Raw genomic sequence first — 23732 nt, 5'->3', positions numbered from 1 at the left:
TAATTTCTAATTCTTATGTAATATCCAACATAGGTTGGCTGATGCTTGTCTACTATTATTTGATAACCCAAAGCTGGTTTCTGAGATGTAGTTGGATGTAAATGTCCTGCATGCCTGAATACATTATTCTCTTAAATATCTATCTATATGTATATATATATATATATATATATATATATATATATATAGAGAGAGAGAGAGAGAGAGCTAGATAGAATGACCAGAAACTTTATACTGAACATTCCTTACTGAAAAACTATCACTTATTTTCAGTTCTGATGTTATTGTGATGAACAAGCTGGGGGATAAAGCAGTTATTGTTTATTGAAGGGACAAATCCTTTAAGAACCTAATTGGGTGGGTTTCTGGTGAACACAATTCTGGTAAAAATGGTATGTTTAAATGCAGCCATTGCTACAGTTAATGTTAGATCCCCAGGGTTATATGGTGGATGAACACCTTGCTAAGAATAAAATATTATAACAACTTACTTTTGTTGTCACCTGATTCACTGGGCTTAATGATTATTTTTCAGTTTCTTCTCTTTTGAACCTGAAGCAGTTAGCTAATTAATTATGTTAAGTGTTTTCATTTTGGCGTTGGTCAAACGGTGGGGGTGACTTGATTTTATTATAATATAAATTGTTATTATTTTTGCTACAGTTGTTCTGAAGAAGTTATAGAAAGTTGCATTTGGAATGAAAGCACAAAACTTTGTTTTAGTAAATAGTCCTTTTGGATTTTTCCTGTGTTCCACCCTTTTTTCTGGTACTACAGGAATTTGTTTGTCATTAATTAATATGATGTTCCATATTGTTAATACTAATAATGATTTGTTCATAACTGACCTCAACTTGCTGCAATACCTCAATTACTACAGCACATCAAGGTAGGCAGGTTCTGGCTGATCCCCCAACCTTGCCTTGACCATCCATGGCACCAGGTCCCAGCATGCCTGGGACCCAGACAGGTGGTACCCACTCTGCTGCCCCTGCAATACCTGCAGTGTCAGGTAGTGCCTCACCATGGGATGGGGATGGGCAGCCCTCTGGGAGCGGTTGCTGAGTGGGAGTTGTTACCCAAGCTGAGCTGCTGGTCTTGGTGCACAGGATAGTCTACTGTGGCTATGACTGCTCCCTGCGGTGGATTGAGAACATGATGGCCAACCTGGTGGGGTAGCCCTGCCCCTTTGCCCAGCCTCCAGCACTGCTACCCCTGGGGCAGTGAAGGAGCAGTGCTGACATTCCCATGGGTGGTGATATGAGTCATGCTGCTGGCTTCTGGAGGAACATGGGGCTTGAATTCCACAATACCCTCCCTATTCAAGGTTTTTACACCACCCCATGTGTCACACACCACCCACGTCTGCTGTCTTGTTTGTCTTTTCTGTTTTTCAAATGCATCCACACCTACCCAACTTACCTCCCCCACATGTACTTATGTCTCTTCCCCAACATTCCACTCTCACCTTAAAAAAAAATAATGGACATCTGTCCCCCCAAAGAAAAAAAATATGTCCCATACATAGCTCTCCGTTTTGCACATGAGCCCACTAGACACATGTAATTTGGTCCAATTGCACTGACAATGCAGTTATGTTGTCCCCACCCATCTCTCTGCGGTTTGAGAGTCCAAATACATCTACAAATTCTGTCAAAATGCAGTTTTTGCTGTACAAGAAATAGATAGCTATGGTTCTTTCCTATACCCTTCCTGCACATCACTCCCTGCCTTTCACTATGTTTTTCCCCCTCCTTTCCCCCATTTCACCACTTTCCTATTTCCCCTTTTTTTCCGTATATTGTTTTAGCGCAGAGCTGTGCAACTTGCAGCTTCGCTACGCTCAGCTAAATACACCAATAATGACTATATGTGTTTATAGCATTGTAAGACACATGCACAACATAAACACCTCTGTCATGTTCCGAATCCAAGCCTATCACACTTGCAGCACACTGCAGCCCACCGCACCACACAACTCTTATTTAAAACAGGTGGTTTAAACAAAACATAGTAATTGACATTTACAGTCATTACCCATGTTTCGGCAGATCTGTACTCTGCACCGCACTGCACAAACTAGAATAAAAAGTAATGGAAAAAATGGGAGTGTACCTTGGACTCTGGTGCAATAGTACACCACCAGACAGCCAAAGACATGATAATGGATGTAACTGAGGCCTATGATAGCAGGTAAAATGTGTCCTTATATCAGCAACATGTAGAAAGTATTAATGACAAAATACATGTTCAATTGGGACTCTGGTGCAGAAATACATCCATATAAAGCGATGCACATACTGATGGATGTTACTGATGGATGTAGAACATGTTTTTCACAGCCTGTATGTGTGAACATATATCTTGCAAATACACCCATTGTAACAGTGACTCAGTAGCTGAGTCTATTAAATGCCTTACATGCAATACATTTTGTCACACACAGTCCTTGGATCAAATCCAGTGTTGTGTTATATTTCAGTTACATTATTGTGAAGACAGCAGTTAATGAATGACTCATGCACTCTTTATCCACACAAAGCGTTGCAAATTAAACAAGTGCTTATCAGTGCTGGAAGTCACAGGCCTGCAGGTAGGGACACACTTAACATATCCATATAGCACTACTATATATTGCCTAATACTCTGTTATTAACATAGTTGCCTAATATACATACCTTAAACACATGCCTTAATTTGAGTGTAAAGGGTATCCTCAGCCTAGCTCTGTCTCTACAATAAGGCTGACACAGATACACCTACAACTTGTTGTCCTCCAAAGTGTTCACACTCTCTGCCTCTGTTTATTACCTGCAGCAGCAGCTGCAGCCTGTGGTACACACAGCTCTATGTAAAGGTTTCTGCTACATAGTGATAATGTAGTCTCCTCATCCCAGTAATGTCCATCACAACAGCTAAGAAAGGGGCCCTGGTCTACATGAAGGCCTTATATACTGCCCAGTGGGCGCATGTCATTAGTTAATTATAATGCATTTCAGCTGGTTTGTCTGCAATTAGCATATCAGATCCACAGATGGTTTAGAGGCAATTACCTGCTAATGAGAAGTAGGTTAAAAATACACGCAGCTTGCTATGTGGAAACATTTTGTATAAGACTTTCCTCACACAGAGCATGCCTTTGTGAAACATTACTAGTGGCACATTTCATCAGAGGAGTACTGCACTCCACTAGGTATGTAACTGTTTTTTGTGTGTAACAGGATGCAGATGGGGGGATAGAGATATGGTGAATAGGGATTAGAGCAGTAAGCCTGTCTTAGACCTGTGGTAATGACATGTCATTGATATCCTGCTGTCTTACACCTACAGTGGACTTACAATACTTCAAGGTTGCATTATCTTTTGTCATTGTGGCACACTGGTGTTGTTGTACTGTCCCTTTATAGTGGTTGTAATAGCACACTGCTATTTGTGTGGCAGTGGTCTCCATACTATTGGGTGGTTGGCCTTAGGGGACATACTACAGTAGAGTAGAGTGTTGGGTGTATGAACATACAGCAGAATATCTCATGGCGCACAGGGAAATACATCAGTAATGGTTCTATCTCGGTTGCATCCACACAAGTAGTATGTTGTCACACTGTGGGGTATGACACGTGTGAGCAATCAGTGAATAGTGACGGCCATTTTGTCTTTGCTGCATCTGTACATAGTGGACACTCATGTAGCTGATCCTGTAGTGTGTTCCACTTGTGTTGCCTTTCAGGAATAATGTACTATAAACACCATGCCCCCTTCAAAGGTGTTCTTAGAGTGGGTAATCAGAAGAGTGTAGTTGAATGAACAGAAACACTTTTGCAGTTACAGATAAGAGTGAATACGCCTCCTGGTTTACATGAGGCAATTAGTCCGACATGCCTTTTAAAAAACAAAAGGTTGAGGGTACATACCTTAGGCATTGAAACATATATTTGTTAAGATAGGTGTACTGGGTTTTATGTGGTGGTTTATCAGGTATAGTTTCATATTGAATAACTAAAAGTTAAACTGTACTGGTCAAGTTTCACTTGATTGACACAACGTGGTTGTTATACAGGCCTTGTGCTAAATGTCTATTTTGTTGTGAGGAAGTCTGTTGTGCATGAAAGCAGAGATGAGAAGATGTTAGACTGGTAATGCAGTTGTTGATCTTCATTATTATGACTCTCTGTGGATTTTCCATACATAATAGTGCAGGTTGTAATGTACTGCTTTTTTCTTGGTTTTCACAGGTGACCAGAGGTTTAGAGTCTCTCCCCCATACAACCTGATGTCAGTGTCTCTTTGGACTCTGATTAACATGGTAACTTCAGTGAGGCACAGGTGGGGTTGTCGGGGACTGATTCTGTTCCAGAGGTTGACATCTCTCTTCTGTCTACATTGTCACTGGACACAGACATATTTTCACACACACCCAGTCCCCACAGGCCACAGATATTGGAAAATCAGAGAGTGGAGACATTGCACAGGAAAGTGTGGCAACTATGGTTCCAGTCAGTGTAAACACTAGCCATAGCCAGAGAGCTGGTGAGGTCCCACACAGGCAGATTGGCAGGGGTACTTGTAGGAGGATTGATGTCTGTCCACCACCTGTTGTGCAAGAGTCACATCACAGGTCACTCAGCACATGTTTAGAGCCATCATGGAGGCACAGGCATGTTCTGAACAGAACACCAGACATATGCTTAGGGTTATGGATGCAGCACAGTCTGACATCCATGACTGCCTCCACCACATTGGAAACACCCTGGATTGGTTCACTGATACAGGGGACTGACGGTGGGTTGAGACAGTGTCTGTCTTGGGCTGCACATTGTCTGTGTGGAACGAATGGTTGGAGTTGGGCATTGGACCCATGGATGCAGATCAGCAATGCCTTCTGCTGGGAGACCACATGGCCATGTACAGTTACACTCCTGTAGTGCAATACATCCAGAGCTACAGAGGGGAGTGTGCTTTCCACATCATGTCATGGTAGGCCATAGGCTCATGGTTCTGGGTGGTCTCGTGGGGGACATGGTTCCAGCAGGCAGCAGTCACTGACAGGTAATAGCACCACATCTGACCTTGGGCATGGTGGTGGCAGTGCAACTCCTGGCAGAGCCAGTTCCTGTGTTCAGGGCTGGAGATGGTGAACTGTCAACTCTACCATGTATGGTCCACAGCTGTCCAACATACACATGTGTAGGGCTAGCACTGAGCTTGGCTGTGTACATACACACACTCACACACCACTGTCACATGCAGGTCACCTACAGACACACAGGGCACCTCTCCATGGTCCATCTATCCTGCTTGTGTTCCTGAATTCACACACATGCTGTCAACCATTTGGACCAGCCTATGTCTCCAGCACCCCCACACACCACCCTGTGCAAGTGATGATACCCGTGCCACATCCCTGTAATCTTTTCCATAAATGCAGGGAAATTATGCTATGTGTCTGATGCACAGGGTAACTATTTTACTTGACATGTACTTGTGTAATGCAGTGTTGTTTGGCCATGCCACTTGTAATGGTCACCAACAGATACTGTATGCTGGCATGTGTCATGAGTATGCAACATACTTTTGCGTACCTTACATTGTATGATGTTGTACTGGCGGTATTGTTACACAATAACATATGTATCATACACCTGTGTATGATTGTGTTCCAGGAGTCTGAGGTAATAACCTATGGACACACAGTGGCAATAAAGTGGCACAGGATGGCATGGTAGCACAGGAGAAATATGACTTCAGCAAGGTACAGCAGTATACATGCATGGCTCCATATGTTCATATGTGTATAACAGTTTAACAAGAACAATGGCAGCAGTCAGCGTACTCATGTATTCATAATTTGTGATAAGGTCTGATACCCCTGATATGTGTCACCTGGGTTTTCAGAACTTACATGTCTACAACCTGCGGTAATAGAGTTGACCCATCTACAAATATCCTGTGTCTGGTTCAGACAGTTAGCCAACATCACTTATGCTTGTTATGTTCTGCATCCTATTGTGTAACCTGCACATGATGTGTGTCACAGCAGATGCATGCTCTACATGCATGGAGTGCCTGTTTCTTGTAGTGTGTACTGTCTGTGTACATAGCAATCTCCCCGGTATGTATTGTGTATACCACATTGATGTTGTAGGTGTGTAGAATACTTGAGACATGTATTACTTCTGTCATGGCAGTGCAGGAGATACACAGTGGGATCTGACACCTCCCTGAATGAAGACATACGCATCTCCGTCAAAGCATTTACGAGATGGACTACATTTGTACGGTCATGACATGGATTCTATAGGACATGTTATCTACACTATGTATTGCTGTACCATGGCACCTGTGTGGCTGCTACAGTTGTACAGTATGCCTATGTGGTGACATGACAAGGGTGTCATTGCACACAATGATTGGTGTGCTGGCTGTCAAATTCAGTATAGCAGTGGCAGTCTGAGATTTACACCCAAAACCTGTTGGTATAGGTGGCACAACAGTGAATGCATCCCAACATCCTAAAGAACAATGACCATCAAAGGACACAGTACTGTGTGTCCATACCTTCATGTTTAATGTGCAGTGTGTGGGCACTACAATATTTTCTCCAATTAGTAGCACATTCCCAACATGTGATGTACATACTCAAGGGTGAAAAGTGCCCAAACAGAACTGGCCACACAGGTTTACACCTAATGTGCCTCAGATCATCTTGTCTCTACAGTGGTATGGCAGGAATCATATGGCATCACCAGTAGGTTACATACTCATAACCTCCATATACTCTTCCCTCAGCATGCCATCAAAATGTGTAATGGACATTTGTTGATGCACCTTTACAAGCTGTACTGGCAATTGCACACAACAGTATGGTCCCTCACAAGGTCACTTCACATCTTCAGTATGTGCTCACTGCTGATGATCAGCAATGAGTGTCATTGCCACCTGTGGGATACATTTGTCTAGCAGACTTAAAAACACCCTTGAAACAGATCCTAATGTTACACAGAGATCCTCATTGCACCTCAGCACATGCCATCTGTATGATTGGCTGAGCAACCCTCATCTTAACACATGGTGTCTGCCTGAGTCCCTCTTGGACTGGAGCAATATGTGCTGATCCTGTACCCAAGGGTATAAAGATGTCTCTGATTGTGAGGGCTGTATGGCCATTATACTAATTAAGTTTGCATGTCCTATGGCAACATAACATGTTGTACAATGCTGTAACAGCCTCACACACAAATATGGCCACATTCAGGCTAGCACCACTTTCACACACTGCATACAGGACACACCAAGGCACACACTTAGTGCAAGTTTGATTGTATAGAGATTAGAACACTTACCTATTTACTGGTACACACTACAGATCACAGTACATAATGCACACAACACACCTCATGTCTGCTAGTACTATCGGTTAAAACATATAATGCTTGTTGATATCAGCAGCCCTTGTTGTGGTCAGTCATTTGTGGGGGCCACATCACCTGCTACAAATAATCTAATACTAAATCCTCCCTATGTCTAAGTTACAAAGGTTATCATATGTATGCCATATGGATATACACACTCACCAAGTTGTATGGCGTGAGATTAGAATGCCAACATATCTAGTCTGAAGAAGGCGTTGGTTGCTGAAACCGGTCTGTCTTGGTTAATAAAGGGCTGTTTTCAGCCATTTATATGTATTTGACTTAGTATTTTTATTTGGTGACTTCTGGATCATATACTGCTGGCCTTGTGCTGTACATTCGAATGGTTTTGGCCGTGCATCTACCTACCTGCATAGCATCATGTTGGCTTAAGGTGGATAAACTCATCAGGCCTTGTAGCTGAGGGCAGCTTGGATGCCTGTGGCTAGTTACAGGGACAAAAAGTGCATAACCATTGCAGGTGGATAGCCCATGAGGGCATGTCTGTTGTGTTGCAAGGGGATACACACACACACACACACACACACACACACACACACACACACACACACACACACACACGCACACACACACACAGTCACATACACCAAGTTGGAGTGAGATTAGAACCCCTAACTTTTTAGTCTTGTACACTACATTTCACTGTACTTATCACACGTGCCACTGGTTATGTCTGCTGTATACATGAATTCAGGCATAGTACTTGTGAATTACACAAACTAGGCTTGTGTTGCACAGCATGTGTGGCCAGCAGAGTGATATTGCTTTGTACTGTTATCTGCATCTAGTATCCTAGCAGTGAAATAACTATTATTATCCTTGGTATGTGTGTGTACAGTTACCAGTATGGTCATATGTGGCTGATTGCAGTTAGATAGGCAAACCTGTGGCCAGGGACATTGTGCCCTGTCCATGCATGCATTGACAACATAATACATTACACCACCTGCTCTCCTGTGTCTATCTACATGGTGACATCCAGCAGGCACAGGAGTCTGTAGGTGAGTGTATTATGTACTGTTGCACCCTTAGTTTGGTTCCTTTGAGCAACTGTATGGATGTATGAGTGCAGATTTGCTCACTATTAATAGGGTATGTGGGACAGTACATACATTCACACATATATCTGTCTATAACAGGGATGTATTTATACATTTATTTATTTAGTTTACATTAGTTTACCAGGGAGGTCTGGCTGTACAGAGCTGTTCGCTTTCAGTGGAAGCCCAGGGAGAAAAGCTCAAGAACAATTGCTAACATATTATACATAAGACATTTACATGAGCATTGTAGTTTACACATTCACTTATAAAAACATAGCAGATAATAACATATGATTGCATAAGATATTTATATAAGCATAGAGATTTAGACATACAATTAAAAGTATAGAAGGTAGTAACATAAGATGGTTGTTCATACAGTATGTTTAGTATAGATAATCTTTGAAGATGTACTGGAGATAAGACAAGAAAGGAAAACTAAACAGGAAGAGAATATAGACAAGTTCATATGATTTGCATTAACATTTTAAGGGAAAACTTTTCAACTTAGCCTAGAGGAGAGTTAGTGGGTATAGATGGGCCAGTGGGGAGTAGGTGACAGTGAGTTGGTAAGTAACGTATGATAATACATAGTGTATCTCTGGGAGTTTTAAAGAGGTTGGATAGTGAGTAGGGGAAAGGAGTTAGAATATGTCAGCCAGGTGCTAGGCAGTTACAAGTAGCGTGTGATAATATATAGTGCATCTGTGGGAGTTTTAAAGAGGAGGTTGGATAGTGGGTAGGGGAAAGGAGTTGGAATATGTCAGCCAGGTGCTAGGCAGTTGCATGTCCAGGAGTTGTTTGGGTGGTAAATAAGCTGCTTTTTGAAGATGGTTTTGTTAGGTTGTAACCTGATTTGTAGTGGTAGGAAGTTCCAAGTCTTGGCAATGTTGCTAGAATACAGGGAATCACCAGAGCTGTAATGACTTTTGGAGATTGCGTTTAGTGTCTTGTTAGTAGATCTAAGTTAAGTTTACGGTTATTGGAGTAGAGGGTGATCAGCTCTTGTAAGGCTTGAGTTTTGTCATGTGGGTACAGTATTTGATGAGCTAGAAGACGTTGGTTTAGAGCTAAGGTTTTTGAGAGTTCCAGGCAGGAAAGCTGTTTTAAGGCCTGACAGTGGTGGGTGCAGTAGGAGGAGTTTGTGGCAAATTTTGCTATTTTGTTGTATCATACTGATAGCTTGTTTAAATTGCTCTTGTTTAGATTAACTAGGACAGGAGAAGCATACAGTAAGGTAGATAGAAGATGGGTATGAGCTAGGGTAACTTTACTGTTGCTGGATAGGAGGTTTTTACATCTGTAAAGAGTACCTAGTTTTTTTGTTGATTTTGGTTATTGTATGAGCTTTGTGTTTGTCAAATTTCATATTATTGTCAATCATGACCCCTAATAATTTGGTTTGTTTGATGTGGGAGATAGGGGTATTATCTGATGCAGAAATAGGGAATGCGGGGTAGGTGCTGCTGCTTTGGAAGGATGAAAGAGCTTAAGTTGGGTCTTTTTAGCATTTAGTATTAGCTGGGAGTTTGTAAGTCAGGTTTTGATGGATGTAAAGGCTTCTTGGGTCTTGATTTGAAGTTTTTGGAGGGTGGGGGCAGAGCAGATTAAAGTGGAGTCATTAGTGTATTGAACCAGGTTTGCTAGAGGGGCAACTTTGTGATGATTATCTGTAAATATAGTGAAAAGTAGGGGTCCTAGGATTGATCCTTAGGGAACTCCAAGTTTTACAGGAAGTAGGGGGAAAGGGAGTTTTTCCACTGAACAGCTTGTTGGCGTTGGGAGAGATAGTCCTGAAACCACAATAGAGTTGGGGTGGGTAATTTTAATTCTGAGACTGATGTTATTAGTTTTGTATGGGAGACTGTATCAAACACTTTTGATAAGTCAAGGAAAACTGCAGACACTAGTAAAAATAAATGCAACTGTGTGTGTGTGTGTGTGTGTGTGTGTGTGTGTGTGTGTGTGTGTGTGTGTGTGTGTGTGTGTGTGTATGTGTGCGTGTGCGCACTCACTCGCATGTGTGTATGATATGTATATGTGTAGATATATGTGGAGAGTCTATGTATCACTGTAATATATATAGCTATATATATTGGTATATAGATATAACTAATCGTGAGAGAGAGATGGGTAGAGATGGATATGTATAATTTTATGTCTGTATGTACAGACATATTTACAAACTGCAGGTCATTTTGATGATGAGTCAACATAATTGTGCTCATTTTAACTAAGTGTAGGAGTATGCCCAGTGGGACTGTCAGTACTTACAAGGTGACTCCTGGCCAGACCAACCTGTACTCCAGTCTGGGATTTTGTGTGTTGCAGCCATTGCCAGCTGCACCTGTTTCTGCAGTACTGCACTTCTCTCAAATTGTCCAAGGCATTCCCCAGCTGTCTGCTGTACTTAATATGTGACTGAGGTTCATACTGTTACTCTACACACAGACTGACAGTCTGCATACCTCTCAACGGTAAAGATTTTTGCAGAATGTTAGAATTTTGCCTCATATTTCTGGTCTGTTCCTCATACATTTCTGGTGTTCTGGTAAAGTATTGTATATTGAAGTCACTGAATAATATTAACTACAGACAAACATTTTAGTGTCAGACTTTATATCCTTCAGATATTCTGGAATACTGTAACTTGTTTTTAATACTAGGAGCTTTCTAGGTTAATCAGAACAATCTGTGCTGTCTGTCTCTATTTTTGGGCATTTGTCCCCCCCATTCTTTCTGGCTTGGTCCAGATTTCTTGCACTAACAGATTGAGAGGTATGACAGTCTGTGGAAACACTAGCATACTAATACCCCAAATGCAAAAGCTATGCATACTTCCAGATTCGAACCATGAACACCATTACCCATACTAACATCCCTAGCCCACTGAGCCACACAGGCTGTCAGACAGAGATATGTCCTTCATCACATAATCAACAGCATACATATGCATGTTGTTATCCCTGCATTATGTGAGACATACGCTGTGTGATCAGGTTCTATGTTACAGCCCTGAGATTGCCTGGTCTGCTGATATACCATTCCTGACTTGTTACAGCATGGGAACCCTGATGTGTTGGAGGTGGGGGAAGAACAGCACATGATCTGCTGGGATAGACAGTAGTGCAAATATCATGTGACCCAACTGTTTAACATCTTTCTTGATTGCTGTAATGAATATTCCAACCATAAGGTCTAGTGAATATTATGGAACACAAACTATTGGACTGGGTGTCTGTAGTCCCATGTGGATGTTACATCTCTCCAAATAGCCCACTATATTCTCTTGCATACATGCAGCAGGTCCATACTTGCAATATCATATTATAGTACTCCTTACAAGTGGTGTGTAGATAAGTGACTTACCTTGTGACTGCAGCTATTGACAGAACTATAGATCAGGACTGACTCTGTGTGATGCATGCAGTACACAGCCAATAAGTTATTAGGTACAGGTTGTGTGGGCTGCCTGGCATCATTTTTAATATATGTATGTGAGTTGGAGTAAGGTGTCAGTCCCTAGGGTCCTAGGTTTTCAGTGCATGTGCTATCCTTTGTCTCTTAGCCAAAGTCAGGGCATACTGGGCACACCTATGTATGCCTACAGGGACATCTTCTGGGGTACCTCCTCCGAGTCTTCCTTTGAGTGTAGCTGTGGTGACCTAGGCACTGGTGGGGGGCTGTGTATCCCTTACTTTTTGCTGATCCTGCTGCAGCTGTTTCTGCAGGATCATATTGTGTAGCATGGCACATACTGTGAATATCTGTGCACATGTGGCTGGAGAGTACTTCAGGTCTCCATCAGATATATCATGGCACCAGAAGCATGATTTCAGAAGCCCAAACACATGCTCTATGATGCTCCTAGTTTGTGCATGTGCCTCATTATGGTGTTCTATCATGGGTGTGTGTGCATTTCTTTATGGGTGTCATTATCCACAGTTCCAGTGCATAGCCAGCATCCACCAGTAAATGGCTTTGTGGGATGTCCCCCCTAGTAAACATCTTGTGCAGCTGTGATGCATTCCAGATATGGGAGTTGTGATAACTGCAAGGGCTGCCAGCGCACACATTCATGATAATGCCCTTGCCATTGCATATGACCTGACAGGTGATGGAGTACTACCCCTTGTGGTTGACGTAGATTCTACCCTCCTCACTGGGTGGTGCCTTGATGTACATATGAGTCCAATCTGTGGCACCCATTACCTCAGGGTAATGTGCTACACAGTAGAAGTGTTGCATATTGCTGGCCCTCGTCTCAGTGGTGAGGGAAAATAAATGTGCTCACTGGCATGTTGTAGCATGACTGGTGGAGTACCCTGGATGCTGATGCCTGTGAGATCCCCACCATGTCCCCAGTTGGTCTTTGGAAGGTACCTGTGGCTATTATCCTAAGGGCTACACATACTTTTGTTTCCACTACAATGGGTTCCACTCTGTTGGCTCTGGGTCTAAGCTGAGGGTGGCAGAGCTCAGTGAGTTCTTGTAGTATGTCCCTGTCCACCCTGTAGTGCTCTACAATCTCCAACTCATGTAGTTCCTGGAAGGTTACCATGGGCCTGAACACTCTTCTCCTTCTCTCATTAGACCTATTGTCATCTGCAGCAGCATTGATCTCAGCATCTACCCATACAGATGTAGCAGATCTGCAGCAGCCCCTATCATTCTTTCAGTTAAATCTCCCCAGTCTGTACTCCAATGGTGCAGAATATGGGGGAAAAACAGATTGTAGGATATTTGCATACATTATAGTGCTCTGCTGTAGTTGCTGACTGTGTGATTAGCTACATATGATGCATTCCACCTGCCTAGTATATCATTAACCTCATTTAACGGCCCTAGTTTAAGTTAAACAGGAGTCAAAACTAATTAATATGTCATTGCCTTTTAGCTACACTTAGCACTGTGGCATGCCATGCAAACACACACTCCATAGGTAAACAGAGCTTAGTACTTAACTTAGTGTACACCCCCCATACTTCAGGCTCAACACAATAACATGCTGCACTAATACTTAAAAATGCATGCTCCGTAGGTAAACAAAGCTTAGCGCTTCATGTACATACCCCCCAGACTTTCACGGTCAGCATGGCGGCATGCCAGGCATGCAGACACAGCTAAGCTAAAATCAGCTTAGAAGTTATTGGACACGCTCTCCCTTGAAATCAGCTACCTCTTGTGTGGACACCAACACGGTTCTGTGCTTACATGGAGGGGATATGCAGGCGGAGATATCTATTTGTGCTATTCAGTAACTCCACCTCATTTGCATAGGGATCCATGCTCAGATCCTGGAAACAACACAGTTCAAAGCCCTAAAATGTTATTAACAGCCCCAACACAGCATTGCAGATACTCCATGCAGGGTCCTGTAATACATTTTTGTCACACAATATTACTTTTGTTTTTCCAATTTTTTTTTTTTTTTTTTTTTTTTTTTTTTATGAGGCATGTTTGCGCACTGTGGCGCACCATGCAAACATGCACAGATTATTAAAAAAAGTTATTTTAACATATCTCTCATTTTTTCAGACACATGGTGGATAGTTTCACTCATATTTGTATGTGCTATGCCATTTCTATCTACCTACATTTTACAGCCCCTTTTGTCTGTCTACATTTCTATTCATGGACTTTTTCTGTGTACACTACAGACACTGACATGGAATCTGCAAAGCTGCCTATCTGCTTACTGGATTGCTCTACCTGCCACATTTACATGGTATTCACCTGCTTATGAGGTGATTTGCATGCCATGGATATTTCCATGTTGGCATGTGCATGCACACCACCCAGCTGTGTTTACTGAATCTAAAACCTGCTTACTTGTAAGCGGCATGGCACAATGCCTACATGAAAAATGAGACTGTGTAGGCTTTATTAAATTCCCCTCTTAGTGTACACATTGTGTAGGCATTAATATAGTGCAGAACATGTGTATACATCCATTTCCAGGCTGCAACTTGATATAACACTTTTCTTATAGTTGTCTTAACATATTAGCTACAAACGGCATCATCCAAATAATCACTGTAATATTTGTTTTACTAGCCTTGGAACTTGCACAAGATATTTGATTTTTTTCTGTATTGGGTTTCAGACCTGCTATCATTAAAACATGACTGAAGCATTTTGGACTGTTAACTCTCACTTAAAGTTGTTCTAATTAAGCTTGAAATTATGCTTTGTTAATCTGTTTATCAACTACTTCAGCCTTGGTTATCCTCTCTTTGTGTCTACCCTGCATTAATCGATTAACAGCTATGTTTATATCACCTAACAGCCTAACCTAACGTCTGCTCTTTAAAATGCCTCTAGTGCTGATGAAATACCAAAAAGAAGTCCAAAGAATCATTTTAGTTTTTTTTTTTTGCTAATAGCATAGTAAATGAACATAATTTGGAGATTTATTGATATAGTTTTATGTGATGAAAACTTTGGTTTGCATCCTGTACTAAGGAAAATCTTGGTATTTTTGGGACCACTTCAACTGAAAGCAATTGGTAATACTCTTATCTTAATCACTTTATTCAAATCATGTAGGTCAATACAACTGTGAATCTCATCTTTCTTGACAACTCTGACCACACCATTTACCAATTTTCTTGTCTCTAATTGCTTTTATGACGCATAAATATTCATCTTTTGTATTTCCTTTTAAGTTTTAGTTTTGAGTGCTACAGGTGCTTTAATCAGATCATGCTACACTGACAAAGTATCAGGTTTATCACTACATGATATTGTCTATTGTCATGGCAGTCAGGCATCCTAGGCATGTCAATAATTCAACATAGTCAGGTATGATATTACTATTATGGCTTTACACAGTATCCAAGCTACCTGTGTGACAGTGTAAATGACTCTCTACATACGGTTCCTGCAAATGATTTAAAACATTTGCAATTTTTGCTTTTACAGTATGAACTGTTTTTCCCATATGGAGCATCTCACATATCACATGACTCAAATATTAGAAGCATTTAGTCTTTGAAGAGCAACTATTTGAAAACAGAATTAAACTTTTTATATTTCCAGTTATGTTAGCAGTTTTTGACCTAGTGGTGCTACCCAGTGATCTGAATAATTTAGCACTGTAAACACAGCTTTCTGTTGATTTCTAAGCCAACCCAAAGCTTGAAGGCAACATCTAACAAAACAGTTCATTATGCTTCAGGGTCTAGTTTAAAAACAACATCTAAGTTATTAATTCTCAGTAGCAATTGTCTTTGCATTCTTGTCTTACTGCTTCTAATGCATTTCATATTTCACAGTATTATTTCTATTATTTTGCATTCTACAATACCAGTTAACAGTACATTCTTAAAATTCTGTCTAACAACATGTAAATTCCTTTGGAAAAAAAAAAACATTTTGCATTTACACTTCCAAGGAAGTGGAATTTGCTCAACCTTTAGTAGCCCAATGGAATGTTGTGGTAATGTTGTGGGCAAACTTGTCATAACACACAGTGACCATAGCTACAGCTACTGACAAAAAAGTCAGAATTCATACAGAAGCCATACAACAGCTTTTTCTTACTAAAATGCTTCACTTCTGCACGTGTCTTCCATGCAACATTGGTGTTCATTCTGAATGCCAGTACTGCATGCATGCAACTGGTACCTGCCAATCACACCACCTAACCTCTTGTGATGTTTAGGAGATCCTTACCATTGCTGTAAAGATCACATTTCATAAGGAAGGATAGCCATAAATTAACTTAATAAGTAATGGAAAGAGTACTTTGAGGGGTTGATGAATGAAGAGAATGAGAGGGAGAGAAGGTTGGATGATGTACGGATAGTGAATCATGAAGTGCAGTGGATTAGCAAGGAGGAAGTAAGGATAGCTATGAAGAGAATGAAGAACAGAAAGGCTGTTGGTCCTGATGACATACCTGTGGAAACATGGAGGTGTTTAGGTGAAATGGCAGTGGAGTTTTTAACTAGATTGTTTAATGAAATCTTGGAAAGTGAGAGGATGCCTGAGGAATAAAGAAAAATTGTTTAGGTACCGATTTTTAAGAATAAGGGTGATGTGCAGAGCTGTATTAACTACAGAGGGATTAAACTGATCAGTCACCGCATGAAGTTATGGGAAAGAGTAGTGGAAGCTAGGTTAAGAAAGGAGGTGATGATTAGTGATCAGCAGTATGGTTTCATGCCAGGAAATAGCACTACAGATGCGATGTTTGCTCTCAGAGTGTTGATGGAGAAGTACAGAGAAGGTCAGAAGGAGTTGCATTGTGTCTTTGTGGATTTAGAGAAAGGATATGACAGGGTGCCTAGAGAGAAGTTGTGGTATTGTATGAGGAAGTTGGGAGTGCCAGAGAAGTATGTAAGAGGGGTACAGGATATGTACGAGGGTAGTGTGACAGCGGTGAGGTCTGCGGTGGGAGTGACAGATGCGTTTAAGGTGGAGGTGGGATTACATCAAGGATCAGCTCTGAGCCCTTTCTTATTTGCAATGGTGATGGACAGGTTGACAGATGAGATCAGACAGGAGTCCCCGTGTACTATGATGTTTGCAGATGACATTGTGATCTGTAGTGAGAGTAGGGAGCAGGTGTAGGAGACCCTAGAGAGGTGGAGATATGCTCTAGAGAGAAGAGGAATGAAGGTCAGCAGGACTAAGACAGAATACATGTGTGTGAATGAGAGGGAGGATAGAGGAATGGTGAGGATGCAGGGAGTAGAGGTGACGAAGGTGAATGAGGTTAAGTGCTTGGGATCAACAGTTCAGAGTAATGGTGAGTGTGGAAGAGAGGTGAAGAAGAGAGTACAGGCAGGATGGAGTGGGTGGAGAAGAGTGTCAGGAGTGATTTGTGACAGACGAGTACCAGTAAGAGTGAAAGGGAAGGTCTACAAGAGGGTAGCGAGACCAGCTATGTTATATGGGTTGGAGACAGTGGCATTGACAAAAAGGCAGGAGTCAGAGCTTGATGTGGCAGAGTTGAAGATGTTAAGATTTGCACTGGATGTGACGAGAATGGACAGGATTAGGAATAAGTATATTAGAGGGTCAGCCCAGATTGAAAGGTTTGGAGACAAAGCCAGAGAGGCAAGACTACGTTGGTTTGGACATGTGCTGAGGAGGGATGCAGAGTATATTGGGAAAAGGATGCTAAGGATGAAGCTGCCAGGTAACAGGAAAAGAGGAAGGCCTAAGATAAGGTTTATGGATGTGGTGAGAGAGGACATGCAGGTGATTGGTGTGACAGAGCAAGATGCAGAGGACAGGAAGAAATGGAAGCAGTTGATCTGCTGTGGCGACCCCAAATCGGAGCAGCCGAAAGAAGAAGAAGAAGAAGAAGAAGAGGTAAATAAATAAACAAAAAACAAATCAATAAAATATGTTGTATAGCACCGAAGCATTTCATACCACTTGATCGTTTTTATTGTATTTCTTATTTTATTTTATGTTGAGGAAGACGTCAGACATTTTGTTTTTTCACAGTTTGGCTTTCTTGGTCAGCAGCTTTTTGTAACCATGGCTGCTGTGAGGTGCTGGAAGATTGCCTGTGACTTTACCTTGACATTCCTCTCCTATGGTATCTAGCTGCTACAAAAATCACTTTAGAAAATCTGTCAGTTTGTACCTTGCTTCACTAAGACACTTTCACTGCATTACTCTGAATAATGCACATACTCTAACATTTAGAGAATAGGCTACCCTTCAGATATTCCCACTTAATTTTGAAAATGTTACTTAAGAGACTGTTGTCTCAGATGGTTGCATTCACACTGTGGTGCTTTAATAATTAAGTGTATCTTCTCCAAAATAAACCACTCTTCCTGGAACTCTTTGCTGTTCAATGTAAGGTTTCTGTTCATATATTTCTTCCTCAGAGCATATCTGCATCAATAGTTATCCAATAGATCAATCTGATAACACTGGTGAAGGGTAACAAATGCTGGATAAAAGCACTTACTTAACTATCTGTTCCTGGCAACACTGTGGACAGGTTTGACATTGTTGACCACAAATGATAGTTAACTATAAAAACCTGAGGGTTTGTCTTTCTAAACTTATCTCAGCTGCAACTCCTCTTCAAAACAGTTTCACCGTGCCTTTTTTCTTAACTTTCCCAAGAATGTGTGAAGTAGGGCACAGCAGCTATGACAGAATTTTTTGAGACAGAAAAATAAGATAGTCATAGTCATGGATTGTACAAGTGTGCATGTGGAATCTGAGGACAACAATGAACCTAATGGACCTAATGGTATGGGCCACCTCCTGACTGTATGCCCACAAGCACCTTACCAAGCAGCAGGCCACCCATCAAAAACCTGACAGATGGCATAAAAAACCTAAGGGACAGAAATGGTTGTATCACTGCATATGTGTAGGTATGTCTGGATTCTCTCTCAGCTAATGCCTGTCGCAAGCTGCCTTTGACTTGACAAGTTGGCATAAAAATAGAATAAAATGGAGGATGAAATACAGAAATTTCTGTGTTCAGTCCGCCTCTCATTTTTCAGTTCTTAAATGAGTTCCCCCTAGAATTACCAAATCTCAACTTAACAATGCATGACGATGAAATGCTGCTCCTGCAATCCAGTACTAGCCACTCTGGCCTGCAAACCAAGTTATAGGACAATTTCACTCAGTTGTGCACCTGGTCCACTACAAAATACTACTAATTAGCAACAAGAAAACCAATGTTATGGTCTTTGCCTCAACCAAGATATTCCCAGTATTCCTCCTATTCTCTTATTAGATCTTAATGGGAACATAATACCTAATTTGACTGACAGACATACCCAGGCCTAATACTCAAACCTACACTTTCCTTCCCCCCCCCCCCACACACACACACACACACACACACACACACACACACACACACACACACACACACACACACACACACACACACACTCACACACACACACACGCACACACACACACACACACACACACACACACACACACACACACACTCACACACACACACACACACACACACACACACACACACACACACACACACACACACACAAATATACACAGCAGATTTTATAACTAATAAAGTCATTGCTCAATGTTGCAGATTAGTCATTGCCTTTCACCTACTACTTGCAGGGCCATTGCTAAAAAATATTTTAATACACAAACTGGAATATAGCCTTCATTTTCTCATTCTTTATTCTACCCAAAATATTCACAGAATATAGATTAATGAGAATAAAATCTGCAGAGTCATTCTATTAACAGACCTCCAGATACACTATTGTAATTTGCTAAAAATTTCAAAATGGCTTTCAGTGCTGCAAAGGACCACCTTTCTTCAAAGTTCTCAAATTTACAAGGTGCTAAATCATTGTCACTGGATTACCAAAGCTTCTTATTGAGGCTGACCAGGGAGTTCCTGCAATCAGGGGATTTTACTCTTTTTTGCAACAGCTTCTTCCTTTTGTTGTACAGTTTGTTTATGGCAGGGGACCACCAGATTGGCTTCCTTTTTTTGGAGGATAGCATCTTGGTTCTGTTGGGGATGGCACGATCCATGCACTCATGTATGTGTTTACACAGTGCATTTGTATAGGATTCAGCAGTTGTAGCTCTATTTTCCATCTGTATGGGTGTCGTGAAACTTGCCACTTCTGTCTTAAGAAGCATGAAGTTGGCTTTGGAGAAGATTTGTATGATGGTTTCCTTAATGGAGGGTGGGGGCGGGATATTGATGTCTAGGGTGATTAGCTTGTGGTCGGATCTGACCAGCGGGGAGTAGACCTCTGACATGGAACATTGGTTGCCCATACTGGTAATGACCAGGTCCAGGATATTGCTGTCACTAGTGGGGGTATGGACAAGCTGATCCAGGGTGTTGAAATTTATGAATTCCAGAAAGCGCTGAGCAAACGAGTTAGTACATGAATAGTTTTCCCAGTTGATGGTGGGGTAGTTGAAATAACCCATTATTATGGTATTGGGCTGTACCTTAATATTACCCAGTATATCAAGAAACATGGAGTGGGCATCCTGGGGCATGGGGGGGATCTGTAACAAGCTACAATCTGGATTGCAGTCTTGCCCAGTGTTAGTTGCACTGGGATAATTTTGGATACATTATGTTGAGCAACTAGCCTGGAGGTGTGGATATCCTTAATGAATATGGGCATGCCTCCTCCTTTAGTGTTTCGGTCCAGGTTAGGTGGCCGAAAGATGTGGCATGAGTGATAGCCTGGTAATGTAGGGGTGCTCTCTGGAGCCTTGAACCAGGTCTCCATCACTGCACAGATGTCAATGTTCTCCATTTTAAGGAGTGCCTCGAGTGAGTGCATTTTGAGGTTTAGACTTCTACCATTGAGTAGTATTACCCTCAGATTTTGCTTGCTTATACCTGTTACAGTGGTGAGTTTGTCATTTGAACCTTGCCTAAAAAAGGCACTAGAGGAGTGAAAAGAGCCTTAGCCAGTATCCAGAATCCCAGGGGTGACAGGTGCAGGCCATCTCTGGCAAAGCATCATGGTCTGTCGATCATGTCATCCCAGGCAGACACTGGATCCCCTTAGAATGACACCAGAAGCTTAGCCAATTGTTTAATTCAATCATTTTGCCCTTGTATTGTGGTATCATTCTGGGCAATGGCAGGATGCTACTCAGGGCTAGAGTCATACCTGCCTGGGCTACATGATCTGAGAGCTCCTCCATGTCTCTTTTCATGTAGTCCAGGGAGGTACATCTCAGGTCATTCACTTTTACTTTACTGTATGCATATCTTAGCTTGCATTTTGTATATATCTTTTTTGTTTTTTTTTTTGTTTTTTCCAATGCACTCTGACAGGATCAGGATTTTTTAATGCTACTCTATCTGCATTCAGTCTTAGTGTGTTCTGAAGTTATGCACTCATTTTGTATATAATATTGTTGACTGAAAAAAAACATGATATATTTTCTGCTCTTTGAGCTCAGGTTGTGGCTGAAAATTGTCAGTAGACCAGACCACTTACCCGGTGAACAAATAGTAAATAAATTCTTCCGTGCACATTAGCTTGCAGAGGAGTACAGTACAGAAAGCACCAAGTACAGTAATGACAAGGTTTGAAAAATAATGAAAAAAAATTCCAATTTAAATGTAATTGCAGTGCAGTTTTTCTATATATGTAGGCAGTTTGTGAAACAGTAACAGTTGTGTAGAATGCTAAGCCACTCTGGTGGTATACAGGGATAAAGCCATGACTATGGCCCAGCCAACTCTGGTTTGATAAATGGCTTAGGTGACTGACAGTGCAGCAAGAAGGAATGGAGGTTACCATCCCACTAGGGTGGAAGTCTATTGCAATGATCCTCAGTGGAGACTGGTGACATTGTGGTTTGGGAAGGTGGTACTGAACAACTTGTGTGATACACTTTTCAACAGAAAATACCAGAGTAATTTTGTGCTGGAAATAAAAAAAAAATGAGGTTGTAGTTTGTAGCCAGTTGACATTTATTCCTATTTTACACAGATACATTGACGTAAACAGTTTTACACATAGCCAACTTGTTTTACTGCTGTAATGGTATTAACATTTTTGGCTAACACTGAAGCAATAATGTCCATTATTAAAAAAAAGGTTACTAATTTCTGACATCTTGAAAACAAAGCTGGGCTTTGCTCCCTATTTCATTTTTTTAGGAAGAAACATTCTTTAAAGAAACTTTTGGAATTCCAATAGATTAAACCCAGGGACACATGATGCAAAATGTATAAATGTAGGCGCTATAACAAATGCCCCTTTCGATTTCTTTGGGAGACTTTGAACAATTTGTTATGATGGCGGGTAGATTTAATTGTGATACATCTGGTTGGTATATGTAGCCAACTGTGCACCTTGCACTAGTTTTTATATTGGCAAAATTGAAAGAAAACTGAAAAAAAATGAATTTATGTGAGTGTAATGGTTAAGGTGTTTACCTTACAGACACAAAATGCAGGGTTTGATTCTTACATGAGGTAATTGTCTAGACTTAAAATGGCCCACAATGGCAGTTAGCCTAATATTAACCTGTGAACCTATTATGAATACACCAGTGCCCTCTGTAGTAAGGATATAAATAATGATTTAGTGAAGCACAAGTTGAGCTGTGCCTCTTTCAACATGTTTTATTTTTTTTTTGTGTTTGAATGTATTTTAGGAAACAAGATGAATGGCAGCTTAAAAGATTGTTTGGAGTTTTAAGAACTGGAATGCATTTAAGATTATATGCTCCAGTTCCACCAGGCTTGAATGAATCTATGTCCATCACTTCATCAATTCTATTTTAAAAATGCATGCCACCAATATTAGATAAAAAAGAATCACTTATATGTTTGCATTACTTCAAAGTTTTTGAAATAAGGTTTTCAAAAAAAAAAGTTATTTTTTTGGATTTGTTTATATTTCAGTTTGTGACATTATTTCCTATAGTAGCTTTTAAATATAGAAGTTGTGATTTTACTTGCATTCTGATGAAGTCTTGTACAACTGTGGGATGAAAACAGTCAATATTTTGTAGTAAACATTTCTTCAGTAAGGTTAGTGGTTGTTTCTTTTTTTGGATTATTATTGGTCATTTTGGCAACCAAACCTAAATTTGATTTAAATTAGCAACTCGATGTCACTCTTTAGCAACTGCACCTGTGCCTGCTCAGGTGAAGCCACTCAACACTGTCATTAGGAGACATTGTGTATGATACTTTCTAGATATGAGCTGCTTCATTTTCAAGATGTCAGAAATTAGTAGCTACATGTTCCAAACCCTTCAGGCATCATTGGCAGCAGCAAAGAAGCAGGGCAATTCTACAGGGTAACAACAACAACAACAACAACAACGACAACAAAACAACAAAGTAAATAAAAGTGAAAGATCTTCTACAAAATTGTATAGACAAAAAAGACCAAAAAATCTCCACTTGCATATGTGGATGACAATGACCCTCCAAAAAAAAGGACAGTATATTTACCAACAGGGTTAAAATGTTTGTATCCTAGTGGAAAGGAGTGAAATCAGATTCATATATCAGATTCATATATACAATCACTTCAAATGTAGGGCAAGGACAAAGAAATCAGTAGAATGCTTTCATATTTGCTACTGAGGGAGCTGTGTGATGACATTATCAATCATGCCCGGTTTCTCAATTCAAGGTACCTCCCCATTGTCAATGTAGCATTGTGTGTCTCTGCCCAAGGCCCATTGTGCAAATGATAGTGGATATACCCACAGCAAATATGCACTTGTGTATTGTGTATGGAAGAATGTTGGATGCACAGTGTGATTCAGC

Source organism: Protopterus annectens, chromosome 8.part0 (assembly GCF_019279795.1).
Source record: "Protopterus annectens isolate FY-2018-M chromosome 8.part0, PAN1.0, whole genome shotgun sequence".
Taxonomy (NCBI): Eukaryota; Metazoa; Chordata; order Ceratodontiformes; family Protopteridae; genus Protopterus; species Protopterus annectens.
Note: the sequence above shows the minus strand (reverse complement) of the source record.